Source organism: Neolamprologus brichardi, chromosome 3 (genome assembly GCF_056152115.1).
Source record: "Neolamprologus brichardi isolate AB-2024 chromosome 3, ASM5615211v1, whole genome shotgun sequence".
NCBI classification, from domain to species: domain Eukaryota; kingdom Metazoa; phylum Chordata; class Actinopteri; order Cichliformes; family Cichlidae; genus Neolamprologus; species Neolamprologus brichardi.
The window spans coordinates 48,285,617-48,298,655 of NC_142106.1; the positions used below are offsets into that span (position 1 = coordinate 48,285,617).

The 13,039-nt window shown below is 44.9% G+C and overlaps 1 non-coding gene and 14 pseudogenes across 1 annotated transcript; all 15 read left to right on the forward strand.

The window, feature by feature from the left end:
• The first annotated feature begins 5,672 nt into the window (after positions 1-5,672).
• On the forward strand, positions 5,673-5,791 carry LOC148104602 (5S ribosomal RNA; annotated as a pseudogene).
• A 390-nt stretch (positions 5,792-6,181) lies between these two features.
• LOC148104603 (5S ribosomal RNA) lies at positions 6,182-6,290 on the forward strand (annotated as a pseudogene).
• Positions 6,291-6,641: 351 nt separating this feature from the next.
• On the forward strand, positions 6,642-6,760 carry LOC148104604 (5S ribosomal RNA). Its single transcript, XR_015718723.1, has one exon. It is a non-coding gene; the product is annotated as a 5S ribosomal RNA (ribosomal RNA).
• A 390-nt stretch (positions 6,761-7,150) lies between these two features.
• Positions 7,151-7,269, forward strand: LOC148104605 (5S ribosomal RNA; annotated as a pseudogene).
• A 389-nt stretch (positions 7,270-7,658) lies between these two features.
• On the forward strand, positions 7,659-7,777 carry LOC148104606 (5S ribosomal RNA; annotated as a pseudogene).
• Positions 7,778-8,166: 389 nt separating this feature from the next.
• On the forward strand, positions 8,167-8,285 carry LOC148104607 (5S ribosomal RNA; annotated as a pseudogene).
• A 390-nt stretch (positions 8,286-8,675) lies between these two features.
• LOC148104608 (5S ribosomal RNA) lies at positions 8,676-8,794 on the forward strand (annotated as a pseudogene).
• Positions 8,795-9,183: 389 nt separating this feature from the next.
• Positions 9,184-9,302, forward strand: LOC148104609 (5S ribosomal RNA; annotated as a pseudogene).
• A 389-nt stretch (positions 9,303-9,691) lies between these two features.
• On the forward strand, positions 9,692-9,810 carry LOC148104610 (5S ribosomal RNA; annotated as a pseudogene).
• Positions 9,811-10,200: 390 nt separating this feature from the next.
• On the forward strand, positions 10,201-10,319 carry LOC148104611 (5S ribosomal RNA; annotated as a pseudogene).
• A 390-nt stretch (positions 10,320-10,709) lies between these two features.
• LOC148104612 (5S ribosomal RNA) lies at positions 10,710-10,828 on the forward strand (annotated as a pseudogene).
• Positions 10,829-11,217: 389 nt separating this feature from the next.
• Positions 11,218-11,336, forward strand: LOC148104613 (5S ribosomal RNA; annotated as a pseudogene).
• Positions 11,337-11,726: 390 nt separating this feature from the next.
• On the forward strand, positions 11,727-11,845 carry LOC148104614 (5S ribosomal RNA; annotated as a pseudogene).
• A 390-nt stretch (positions 11,846-12,235) lies between these two features.
• Positions 12,236-12,354, forward strand: LOC148104615 (5S ribosomal RNA; annotated as a pseudogene).
• A 390-nt stretch (positions 12,355-12,744) lies between these two features.
• Positions 12,745-12,853, forward strand: LOC148104616 (5S ribosomal RNA; annotated as a pseudogene).
• The last annotated feature ends 186 nt before the right edge of the window (positions 12,854-13,039 follow it).

Below are 13,039 nucleotides of genomic sequence, written 5' to 3' on the forward strand. Positions count from 1 at the left end.
AACTCTAATAATAGCCTTTAATCAGATTAATATGGTAGTTGTGCTAAAAGCGAAGGGAAATCAAGTTTCTGTTAGCATCACCATAAATGTGTTTTATTGAGGTCAACATTGTTGTGAGGTTGAGATTTTTGCTTTTCCACTGGACCTTTACTAAAACTTTCTGTGACTTGAGTAATGATTGGCTGATGTTACAGCATCGTTTAAATTTAGGACAAAACACATTCAGACTGAATTATATTAAACTTTATGTTCCCTTTGATAATGTAAATACAATTCATGATATTTTCATGTAATATATATATTAGAGTGTATGATCTTCAAGCAAGAAAAGATGTTTATAGTTCATATATTTGGTTTCTCTCAGCTTTTCATGAAGGTTCACACACAGGAAACTGTCATGAAAGCTGTGTGGGGTGAGGCGGGATAGGTCCAAAAAAGGCAGGACTCAAAGGCAGCTTTATTGCAGGAGTCACAGATTGACATAACAAAACCATGAAGGCACTTGGAAATTAAACTGGGAAACACTAAACTGACAGAACACACAGCTGGAAGGATGATGGAGATCGACAGCAGACAGGAGACGACAGAGACAATGTTTACACAAAAGGGAAATCGGGGCAGAGAGGAGGGGAACACGGCTGAAGTCTGACTGACGAGACAGGGGAAGCAGAACTGAACATAATGCACACAGGACAAGAGGATATCACATAAAAAGAGGAAAGAGAGAATCACCTAGTGAGACTCAGATGAACTAAACACAGAGAGTGTGGGACAGAGGGAGAACAAGAGCGACATGGAGACAAGACAGAGACTTGACATCCATAACCAGACATGACTAACTACATATAGGGGTGCTGGTGAGAACACACAGAGGTGACAAAACTCTGTGAAATAACAACTTGGATCAGGGCTCTGAAAACGTAACATAAGAATCAATAATTCCCCAAAGAGTGAACAAGACCAAACAATACAATAAACATAACAACAAACTTAAAACACTGGGTCAAAGCCCAGGACCATGAAAGATTCGGGACTAGATGTTACAACCCCTGATACTGTAACATCTAGTCCTTTTACTGAAACTTAATAATTAACACTTACACGATCAGTTTCACTTCATCTTATTAATGAAGGTCCAATAGTCCGTTGACATTATCTTCTGTCCTTTCATAAAGGACGGCTTAGTGTATTCTTTGATAAAGGAGGTACTTATCAAGGGTTGAATAACTTCTTTATCTCTAGCATGTAATAAATACAAGTCAGTTTTATTATGGCTGCAGTCCAGCTAAATCCTGGTCTTTTTCACACAGATAGGAGCCCTGTTGTTTAAATGTTCAACCACATGTTTAGTTTTGTTATCTGATCTGTCTGCTAAACCACTCATCTTCTTTGCTCTCTTTTTATGCTCAACAAAAGAAGCAATTAGAAAGTGAAACCTCAACATTTAGGAAAGATGAAGATCTTCTGATTTAATCAAAAACTTGTTATTTATGTAGCCATTTTAAACAGAGGCAGCTACTTACGTAAACACACCACTACATCATCCAGTAAGTGCTAAAGTCTTCTCTGGAAATTCCCCGGTTGTACATTGGATTTTTTTATGGTTTTATTTTCTAATTGGTGGTGTACACAGCTGTAAAACTTTATAAGTTGTGTTAGAAAAGCAAAGAACAATTTCACTGAAGAGCTCTGCCCATTGTCAACCTGAATTTGTAAATGCGGTTGTGGGTCCTCTGTGTGATTCATCAGCAACAACAGAAGGAAACTATTTCCATTACATTGATCCGTCACATCATAGAGCCAATGGAATGCAATGTCTTCCACTTAGCAGAGAATCTTATTTTCTTTCAAGATACAGTTGTAGGAAACTTAAATAAAAACCTTTTATTTAGTAGAATATGCTAAATTCACAATCTGAAGGCCAACTCTACCAGAGAACGTCAGGAGAAGTTTAAACGAGCAGCTCAGTACTTTCAATAAGTGCTTCAGGATCGACATCCTTTCTTTTTACATTAAAAAAAAATATCTGTACTTTCCCAACCAGATTTTTGGAAATAGAAAGTCAGTTTTCTGTATTGAAGTGTATTTGTGATTAGTCACAAAAACACATAGCCCAAGAAGAAAAAGTGTTCCCCCAAAGGGTCTTTAAACTCTGAAACAACTTGAAACTAAGATAAAGAATAAAAACAGTGAGGGATAAAATACAGAAAACAATATCAAGATTAAATCAAATAGAATATTTAAATGACAAAATAAAATCTTATAAAAGCTGGGCCATGACACAGGACATGTCAGTGTGTGTGTGTGTGTGTGTGTGTGTGTGTGTGTGTGTGTGTGTGTGTGTTTCCTAATCCTACCGCCTGTATATTTTTAAGATAAATAAACTGTGAGAAGTAAACTGCACAAAAAGTTGAATGTATGAAAAATTATACAAATCAAAACATATATTCAAACTGATATTTAAGGAGTGAAGGGTTGTCTTAGCTAGCCACACCATTGCTTGCTCTGCCTTTCTATTATTGTCTCTTTCCTTGCACAAAGCTTTCAAGTAGTGTGAAGTTGTGTTAACAGAGAGCGCCCAAAATGGTACAATGCATGTTGATGGCAAAAATTCAGTCACAAAACTATGCTTTTACATTTTTATGTGACTTTACAGAAATCCTGTTGTATTGCGGATGCTGTTTTCAACTAATTTGTTGAAAAGTTGAAAAGAAAGATGAAACGAAAATAGAAATCAAGTTGTGTTGTGCTGTGTTGTTATTTTTTATTCCAGTTTGATTCTAATACTTTTATTCAAATCTGTTTAGTCTACTTTGAATAATTGAAACCATTGCAATGATTTCTATTTATTAAAAAAAAAACACTGCAAATTAGTATTAGTGTTGTTTTATGCAGTAGCAGCACTACTGGATAAAACAGAAGACGGCGATGATATACACACATCACCAGCCTTCCAGCTAGTGACATCTAGTGGTTTCTTTGGGGTATTGCAATTAACAAACCCTGCTCCGACCCTGCTCTGATGAAATGCTGTCTGGTTTTTACAGTTTTTTCTGATTGCTTACAGTTTTTTCTGATTGCTTACAGTTTTTTCTGATTGCTTAAGCACATTTTTTGTAACTATTGGCTATTTTTGCAAAATTCTACACACAAATAAGAAAACCTGTCACCCAATTATCAAAACATTGTAGTTCTCTTGCAAAAGCGAACACAGCTAGATTAACTCTTCACACCTTCGTAAAAATGGTGTTTTCGTATCAAACAGTACACACAAGCCATCATCTACTAAGCACACAATGCGCCAACTGCACACTCATGGTATGAATACAAAACACATCTGGCTTTTGCTTTCTCTGTGCACAAGCTAGGCCATGTCAGTTTGAGCTCATACTTTTGTCATAGGTCTGTAAACATGGAGGGATCCAAACTTCAAGTACTGGTGTTTATTTACACACATCAAAACAAACACAAGTGTTTATTTCCAAGTATAGGATTATTTGCAATCGCCATGTTGACTATATGGGTTTCTTGGTCTGCAGTGAACATGCGTCCTCTGCCCCCAGCATCTGGTCATCTAGCAATTCTGTAAAGTAACAATTTAAGTATTTTTACATCTATGGTATTGTTGTGTTTCTCATTAGCATATGGCAGTGCTACAAATCTTAGTGCAAAGTGACTGTACTAACCGATTCTCATTTCAAAATGTCCTTATGATGCTTGCTACAGTGTAGCGGCTCGAGTTAGGCTGAACCCGTCGGCCAGCTTCCCTCAGGGTCATTCCACGGTTGATTACATGGTCCACTATTGTAGCTCTGATGTCATCAGCAATTCTATTTCTTACTCTTCTAACCCTTCCTCTCCCCCCTCCTCGTCCTCTCCCCCCTTCTCGTCCTCTCCCCCCTCCTCGTCCTCCTCTTGTTCCTCCTTGTCCTTGTCGTCCTCTTCATCCTACTTCTTCACCTCCACGTCCTCTTCCTCGGCCTCCTCTACTTCTCACTCTTCCTGCTCCCTCCATTGTACTCCACACACAGAGCTTACCTGTATTATAGTGCTTGGGCTGATTGCAAAGTGAACTAATTATCTAAAAAAGTTTTTACATGTGACAGTGTGCCAGACAGTTGGCAAAATAGTGTAAATAATAGCCATAAATGTGTATAGTTTTGCTAGGAGTGTGTTGATCATTTGGAAATTGAGTGTAAAGCAGTGAGTTGTGTTTACAGTTCTGCAAAAAGAGTGCTGTGCAGTGGATTGTAGCTACAGGTTTGCAAAGTGTGTGTTACAAAATGGCAAACTGAGTGCAAAGCAGTGTTTGTGCTTTTAGTTTTGCAAACTCAGTGAGTGGTTTTGCTATAAGTATTACAGTTTTTTCTGAATGCTTAAACCCTAACTGTGATTCTTATAGCACAATTCCTAAAACTATTAATACTTATAGCAAAACCACTCACTGAGTTTGCAAATCTAAAAGCACAAACAGTGCTTTGCACTCAGTTTGCAATTTTGTAACACACACTTTGCAAAACTGTAGGCACAACTCACTGCTTACACTCAATTACCAAATTTCCAACACACTCCTAGCAAAATTATACACATGTATGGCTATCATTAACACTATTTTGCCAACTGTCTGGCACACTTTCACTTGTGGAAACTTTTTTAGATAATTAGTTCACTTTGCAATCAGCCTAAGCACTATAATACAGGTAAGCTCTGTGTGTGGAGTACAATGGAGGGAGCAGGAAGAGTGAGAAGTAGAGGAGGCCGAGGAAGAGGACGTGGAGGTGAAGAAGTAGGATGAAGAGGACGACAAGGACAAGGAGGAGCAAGAGGAGGATGAGAAGGGGAGAGAGGAGGACGAGGAGGGGGGAGAGGAAGGGTAAGAAGAGTAAGAAATAGAATTGCTGATGACATCAGAGCTACAATAGTGGACCATGTAATCAACCGTGGAATGACCCTGAGGGAAGCTGGCCAACGGGTTCAGCCTAACTCGAGCCACTACTCTGTAGCAAGCATCATAAGGACATTTTGAAATGAGAATCAGTTAGTACAGTCACTTTGCACTAAGATTTGTAGCACAACAATACCATAGATGTAAAAATACTGAAATTGTTACTTTACAGAATTGCTAGACGACCAGATGCTGGGGGCAGAGGAAGCATGTTCACTGCAGAACAAGAAACCCATATAGTCAATATGGCGATTGCAAATAATCCTATACTTGGAAATAAACACTTATGTTTGTTTTGATGTGTGTGACTGCCTGGGAATACCTGGTGCTGTAAGCCTTTCATTTTCATGTCATTGAACTACTTTTAATCCAGAGAAGGGGTTTATTAAAAGACCCAAAGCAGCTGCCCATTAATGAGGGCACATTAACGACATTGCTTTTGGCTGTTTTCACCAATGTCTTGTTCTGCTGGCTGAGGCCACCTACAACACATCAGGGCCAGTGCTGTTGGCCGAGGCTAACTACACCACACCAGGCCCTGTGCTGGTTCCTGAGGCCATCTTCAAAAATCCAGGGCCCGTGCTGCTGGATAAATGCTAAACTGAGTCTTTGGGTTAGGGTATTAGGCAAGCATGCAGGTAGGGTTATAGGATTGTGTTCGTAACTTCAGGTACTGGCCACCTCATCACTTGATTCCATAAATTGACACATTGTGCTGTGGGCAGCAGCTTACGGCCATACCACCCTTAGCACGCCTGACCTCGTCTGATCTCGGAAGCTAAGCAGGGCTGGGCTTGGTTAGTACTTGGATGGGAGACTGCCTGGGAATACCTGGTGCTGTAAGCCTTTCATTTTCATGTCATTGAACTACTTTTGATCCAGAGAAGGGGTTTATTAAAAGACCCAAAGCAGCTGCCCATTAATGAGGGCACATTAACGACATTGCTTTTGGCTGTTTTCACCAATGTCTTGTTCTGCTGGCTGAGGCCACCTACAACACACCAGGGCCAGTGCTGCTGGCCGAGGCTAACTACACCACACCAGGCCCTGTGCTGGTTCCTGAGGCCATCTTCAAAAATCCAGATCCTGTGCTGCTGGATAAATGCTAAACTGAGTCTTTGGCTTAGGGTATTAGGCAAGCATGCAGGTAGGGTTATAGGATTGTGTTCGTAACTTCAGGTACTGGCCACCTCATCACTTGATTCCATAAATTGACACATTGTGCTGTGGGCAGCAGCTTACGGCCACACCACCCTGAGCACGCCTGATCTCGGAAGCTAAGCAGGGCTGGGCTTGGTTAGTACTTGGATGGGAGACTGCCTGGGAATACCTGGTGCTGTAAGCCTTTCATTTTCATGTCATTGAACTGCTTTTGATCCAGAGAAGGGGTGTATTAAAAGACCCAAAGCAGCTGCCCATTAATGAGGGCACATTAACGACATTGCTTTTGGCTGTTTTCACCAATGTCTTGTTCTGCTGGCTGAGGCCACCTACAACACACCAGGCCCTGTGCTTGTTCCTGAGGCCATCTTCAAAAATCCAGGGCCCGTGCTGCTGGATAAATGCTAAACTGAGTCTTTGGGTTAGGGTATTAGGCAAGCATGCAGGTAGGGTTATAGGATTGTGTTCGTAACTTCAGGTACTGGCCACCTCATCACTTGATTCCATAAATTGACACATTGTGCTGTGGGCAGCAGCTTACGGCCATACCACCCTGAGCACGCCTGACCTCGTCTGATCTCGGAAGCTAAGCAGGGCTGGGCTTGGTTAGTACTTGGATGGGAGACTGCCTGGGAATACCTGGTGCTGTAAGCCTTTCATTTTCATGTCATTGAACTGCTTTTGATCCAGAGAAGGGGTGTATTAAAAGACCCAAAGCAGCTGCCCATTAATGAGGGCACATTAACGACATTGCTTTTGGCTGTTTTCACCAATGTCTTGTTCTGCTGGCTGAGGCCACCTACAACACACCAGGGCCAGTGCTGCTGGCCGAGGCTAACTACACCACACCAGGCCCTGTGCTGGTTCCTGAGGCCATCTTCAAAAATCCAGGGCCCGTGCTGCTGGATAAATGCTAAACTGAGTCTTTGGGTTAGGGTATTAGGCAAGCATGCAGGTAGGGTTATAGGATTGTGTTCGTAACTTCAGGTACTGGCCACCTCATCACTTGATTCCATAAATTGACACATTGTGCTGTGGGCAGCAGCTTACGGCCATACCACCCTGAGCATACCTGACCTCGTCTGATCTCGGAAGTTAGGCAGGGTTGGGCTTGGTTAGTACTTGGATGGGAGACTGCCTGGGAATACCTGGTGCTGTAAGCCTTTCTTTTTCATGTCATTTAACTGCTTTTGATCCAGAGAAGGGGTGTATTAAAAGACCCAAAGCAGATGCCCATTAATGAGGGCACATTAACAACATTGCTTTTGGCTGTTTTCACCAATGTCTTGTTCTGCTGCCTGAGGCCACCTATTAAACACCAGGGCCAGTGCTGCTGGCCGAGGCTAACTACACCACACCAGGCCCTGTGCTGGTTCCTGAGGCCATCTTCAAATTCCAGGTCCTGTGCTGCTGGATAAATGCTAAACTGAGTCTTTGGGTTAGGGTATTAGGCAAGCATGCAGGTAGGGTCATAGGATATTGTTCGTAACTTCAGGTACTGGCCACCTCATCACTTGATTCCATAAATTGACACATTGTGCTGTGGGCAGCAGCTTACGGCCATACCACCCTGAGCATGCCTGACCTCGTCTGATCTCGGAAGCTAAGCAGGGCTGGGCTTGGTTAGTACTTGGATGGGAGACTGCCTGGGAATACCTGGTGCTGTAAGCCTTTCATTTTTATGTCATTGAACTGCTTTTGATCCAGAGAAGGGGTGTATTAAAAGACCCAAAGCAGCTGCCCATTAATGAGGGCACATTAACAACATTGCTTTTGGCTGTTTTCACCAATGTCTTGTTCTGCTGGCTGAGGCCACCTACAAAACACCAGGGCCAGTGCTGCTGGCCGAGGCTAACTACACCACACCAGGCCCTGTGCTGGTTCCTGAGGCCATCTTCAAATTCCAGGTCCTGTGCTGCTGGATAAATGCTAAACTGAGTCTTTGGGTTAGGGTATTAGGCAAGCATGCAGGTAGGGTTATAGGATTGTGTTCGTAACTTCAGGTACTGGCCACCTCATCACTTGATTCCATAAATTGACACATTGTGCTGTGGGCAGCAGCTTACGGCCATACCACCCTGAACACGCCTGACCTCATCTGACCTCGGAAGCTAAGCAGGGCTGTGCTTGGTTAGTACTTGGATGGGAGACTGCCTGGGAATACCTGGTGCTGTAAGCCTTTAATTTTCATGTCATTGAACTGCTTTTGATCCAGAGAAGGGGTGTATTAAAAGACCCAAAGCAGCTGCCCATTAATGAGGGCACATTAACAACATTGCTTTTGGCTGTTTTCACCAATGTCTTGTTCTGCTGGCTGAGGCCACCTACAACACACCAGGGCCAGTGCTGCTGGCCGAGGCTAACTACACCACACCAGGCCCTGTGCTGGTTCCTGAGGCCATCTTCAAAAATCCAGGGCCTGTGCTGCTGGATAAATGCGAAACTGAGTCTTTGGCTTAGGGTATTAGGCAAGCATGCAGGTAGGGTTATAGGATTGTGTTCGTAACTTCAGGTACTGGCCACCTCATCACTTGATTCCATAAATTGACACATTGTGCTATGGGCAGCAGCTTACGGCCATACCACCCTGAGCACGCCTGACCTCGTCTGATCTCGGAAGCTAAGCAGGGCTGGGCTTGGTTAGTACTTGGATGGGAGACTGCCTGGGAATACCTTGTGCTGTAAGCCTTTCATTTTCATGTCATTGAACTGCTTTTGATCCAGAGAAGGGGTGTATTAAAAGACCCAAAGCAGATGCCCATTAATGAGGGCACATTAACAACATTGCTTTTGGCTGTTTTCACCAATGTCTTGTTCTGCTGCCTGAGGCCACCTATTAAACACCAGGGCCAGTGCTGCTGGCCGAGGCTAACTACACCACACCAGGCCCTGTGCTGGTTCCTGAGGCCATCTTCAAATTCCAGGTCCTGTGCTGCTGGATAAATGCTAAACTGAGTCTTTGGGTTAGGGTATTAGGCAAGCATGCAGGTAGGGTCATAGGATATTGTTCGTAACTTCAGGTACTGGCCACCTCATCACTTGATTCCATAAATTGACACATTGTGCTGTGGGCAGCAGCTTACGGCCATACCACCCTGAGCACGCCTGACCTCGTCTGATCTCGAAAGCTAAGCAGGGCTGGGCTTGGTTAGTACTTGGATGGGAGACTGCCTGGGAATACCTGGTGCTGTAAGCCTTTCATTTTCATGTCATTGAACTGCTTTTGATCCAGAGAAGGGGTGTATTAAAAGACCCAAAGCAGCTGCCCATTAATGAGGGCACATTAACAACATTGCTTTTGGCTGTTTTCACCAATGTCTTGTTCTGCTGGCTGAGGCCACCTACAAAACACCAGGGCCAGTGCTGCTGGCCGAGGCTAACTACACCACACCAGGCCCTGTGCTGGTTCCTGAGGCCATCTTCAAATTCCAGGTCCTGTGCTGCTGGATAAATGCTAAACTGAGTCTTTGGGTTAGGGTATTAGGCAAGCATGCAGGTAGGGTTATAGGATTGTGTTCGTAACTTCAGGTACTGGCCACCTCATCACTTGATTCCATAAATTGACACATTGTGCTGTGGGCAGCAGCTTACGGCCATACCACCCTGAGCACGCCTGACCTCATCTGACCTCGGAAGCTAAGCAGGGCTGTGCTTGGTTAGTACTTGGATGGGAGACTGCCTGGGAATACCTGGTGCTGTAAGCCTTTCATTTTCATGTCATTGAACTGCTTTTGATCCAGAGAAGGGGTGTATTAAAAGACCCAAAGCAGCTGCCCATTAATGAGGGCACATTAACAACATTGCTTTTGGCTGTTTTCACCAATGTCTTGTTCTGCTGGCTGAGGCCACCTACAACACACCAGGGCCAGTGCTGCTGGCCGAGGCTAACTACACCACACCAGGCCCTGTGCTGGTTCCTGAGGCCATCTTCAAAAATCCAGGGCCTGTGCTGCTGGATAAATGCGAAACTGAGTCTTTGGCTTAGGGTATTAGGCAAGCATGCAGGTAGGGTTATAGGATTGTGTTCGTAACTTCAGGTACTGGCCACCTCATCACTTGATTCCATAAATTGACACATTGTGCTATGGGCAGCAGCTTACGGCCATACCACCCTGAGCACGCCTGACCTCGTCTGATCTTGGAAGCTAAGCAGGGCTGGGCTTGGTTAGTACTTGGATGGGAGACTGCCTGGGAATACCTGGTGCTGTAAGCCTCTCATTTTCATGTCATTGAACTGCTTTTGATCCAGAGAAGGGGTGTATTAAAAGACCCAAAGCAGCTGCCCATTAATGAGGGCACATTAACGACATTGCTTTTGGCTGTTTTCACCAATGTCTTGTTCTGCTGGCTGAGGCCACCTACAACACACCAGGGCCAGTGCTGCTGGCCGAGGCTAACTACACCACACCAGGCCCTGTGTTGGTTCCTGAGACCATCTTCAAAAATCCAGGGCCTGTGCTGCTGGATAAATGCTAAACTGAGTCTTTGGGTTAGGGTATGAGGCAAGCATGCAGGTAGGGTTATAGGATTGTGTTCGTAACTTCAGGTACTGGCCACCTCATCACTTGATTCCATAAATTGACACATTGTGCTGTGGGCAGCAGCTTACGGCCATACCACCCTGAGCACTCCTGACCTCGTCTGATCTCGTAAGCTAAGCAGGGCTGGGCGTGGTTAGTACTTGGATGGGAGACTGCCTGGGAATACCTGGTGCTGTAAGCCTTTCATTTTCATGTCATTGAACTGCTTTTGATTCAGAGAAGGGGTGTATTAAAAGACCCAAAGCAGCTTCCCATTAATGAGGGCACATTAACGACATTGCTTTTGGCTGTTTTCACCAATGTCTTGTTCTGCTGGCTGAGGCCACCTACAACACACCAGGGCCAGTGCTGCTGGCCAAGTAAACTACACAAAACCAGGCCCTGTGCTGGTTCCTGAGGCCATCTTCAAAAATCCAGGTCCTGTGCTGCTGGATAAATGCTAAACTGAGTCTTTGGGTTAGGGTATTAGGCAAGCATGCAGGTAGGGTTATAGGATTGTGTTCGTAACTTCAGGTACTGGCCACCTCATCACTTGATTCCATAAATTGACACATTGTGCTGTGGGCAGCAGCTTACGGCCATACCACCCTGAGCACGCCTGACCTCGTCAGATCTCGGTAGCTAAGCAGGGCTGGGCTTGTTTAGTACTTGGATGGGAGACTGCCTGGGATTACCTGGTGCTGTAAGCCTCTCATTTTCATGTCATTGAACTGCTTTTGATCCAGAGAAGGGGTGTATTAAAAGACCCAAAGCAGCTGCCCATTAATGAGGGCACATTAACGACATTGCTTTTGGCTGTTTTCACCAATGTCTTGTTCTGCTGGCTGAGGCCACCTACAACACACCAGAGCCAGTGCTGCTGGCCGAGGCTAACTACACCACACCAGGCCCTGTGCTGGTTCCTGAGGCCATCTTCAAAAATCCAGGTCCTGTGCTGCTGGATAAATGCTAAACTGAGTCTTTGGCTTAGGGTATGAGGCAAGCAGGCAGGTATGGTTATAGGATTGTGTTCGTAACTTCAGGTACTGGCCACCTCATCACTTGATTCCATAAATTGACACATTGTGCTGTGGCCAGCAGCTTACGGCCATACCACCCTGAGCACTCCTGACCTCATCTGATCTCGGAAGCTAAGCAGGGCTAGGCTTGGTTAGTACTTGGATGGGAGACTGCCTGGGAATACCTGGTGCGGTAAGCCTTTCGTTTTCATGTCATTGAACTGCTTTTGATCCAGAGAAGGGGTGTATTAAAAGACCCAAAGCAGCTGCCCATTAATGAGGGCACATTAACGACATTGCTTTTGGCTGTTTTCACCAATGTCTTGTTCTGCTGGCTGAGGCCACCTACAACACACCAGGGCCAGTGCTGCTGGCCGAGGCTAACTACACCACACCATGCCCTGTGCTGGTTCCTGAGACCATCTTCAAAAATCCAGGGCCTGTGCTGCTGGATAAATGCTAAACTGAGTCTTTGGCTTAGGGTATTAGGCAAGCATGCAGGTAGGGTTATAGGATTGTGTTCGTAACTTCAGGTACTGGCCACCTCATCACTTGATTCCATAAATTGACACATTGTGCTGTGGGCAGTAGCTTACGGCCATACCACCCTGAGCACGCCTGACCTCGTCAGATCTTGGAAGCTAAGCAGGGCTGGGCTTGGTTAGTACTTGGATGGGAGACTGCCTGGGAATACCTGGTGCTGTAAGCCTTTCATTTTCATGTCATTGAACTGCTTTTGATCCAGAGAAGGGGTGTATTAAAAGACCCAAAGCAGCTGCCCATTAATGAGGGCACATTAACGACATTGCTTTTGGCTGTTTTCATCAATGTCTTGTTCTGCTGGCTGAGGCCACCTACAACACACCAGGGCCAGTGCTGCTGGCCGAGGCTAACTACACCACACCAGGCCCTCTGCTGGTTCCTGAGGCCATCTTCAAAAATCCAGGGCCTGTGCTGCTGGATAAATGCTAAACTGAGCCTTTGGCTTAGGGTATTAGGCAAGCATGCAGGTAGGGTTATAGGATTGTGTTCGTAACTTCAGGTACTGGCCACCTCATCACTTGATTCCATAAATTGACACATTGTCCTGTGGGCAGCAGCTTACGGCCATACCACCCTGAGCACGCCTGATCTCGGAAGCAAAGCAGGGCTGGGCTTGGTTAGTACTTGGATGGGAGACTGCCTGGGAATACCTGGTGCTGTAAGCCTTTCATTTTCATGTCATTGAACTGCTTTTGATCCAGAGAAGGGGTGTATTAAAAGACCCAAAGCAGCTGCCCATTAATGAGGGCACATTAACGACATTGCTTTTGGCTGTTTTCACCAATGTCTTGTTCTGCTGGCTGAGGCCACCTACAACACACCAGGGCCAGTGCTGCTGGCCGAGGCTAACT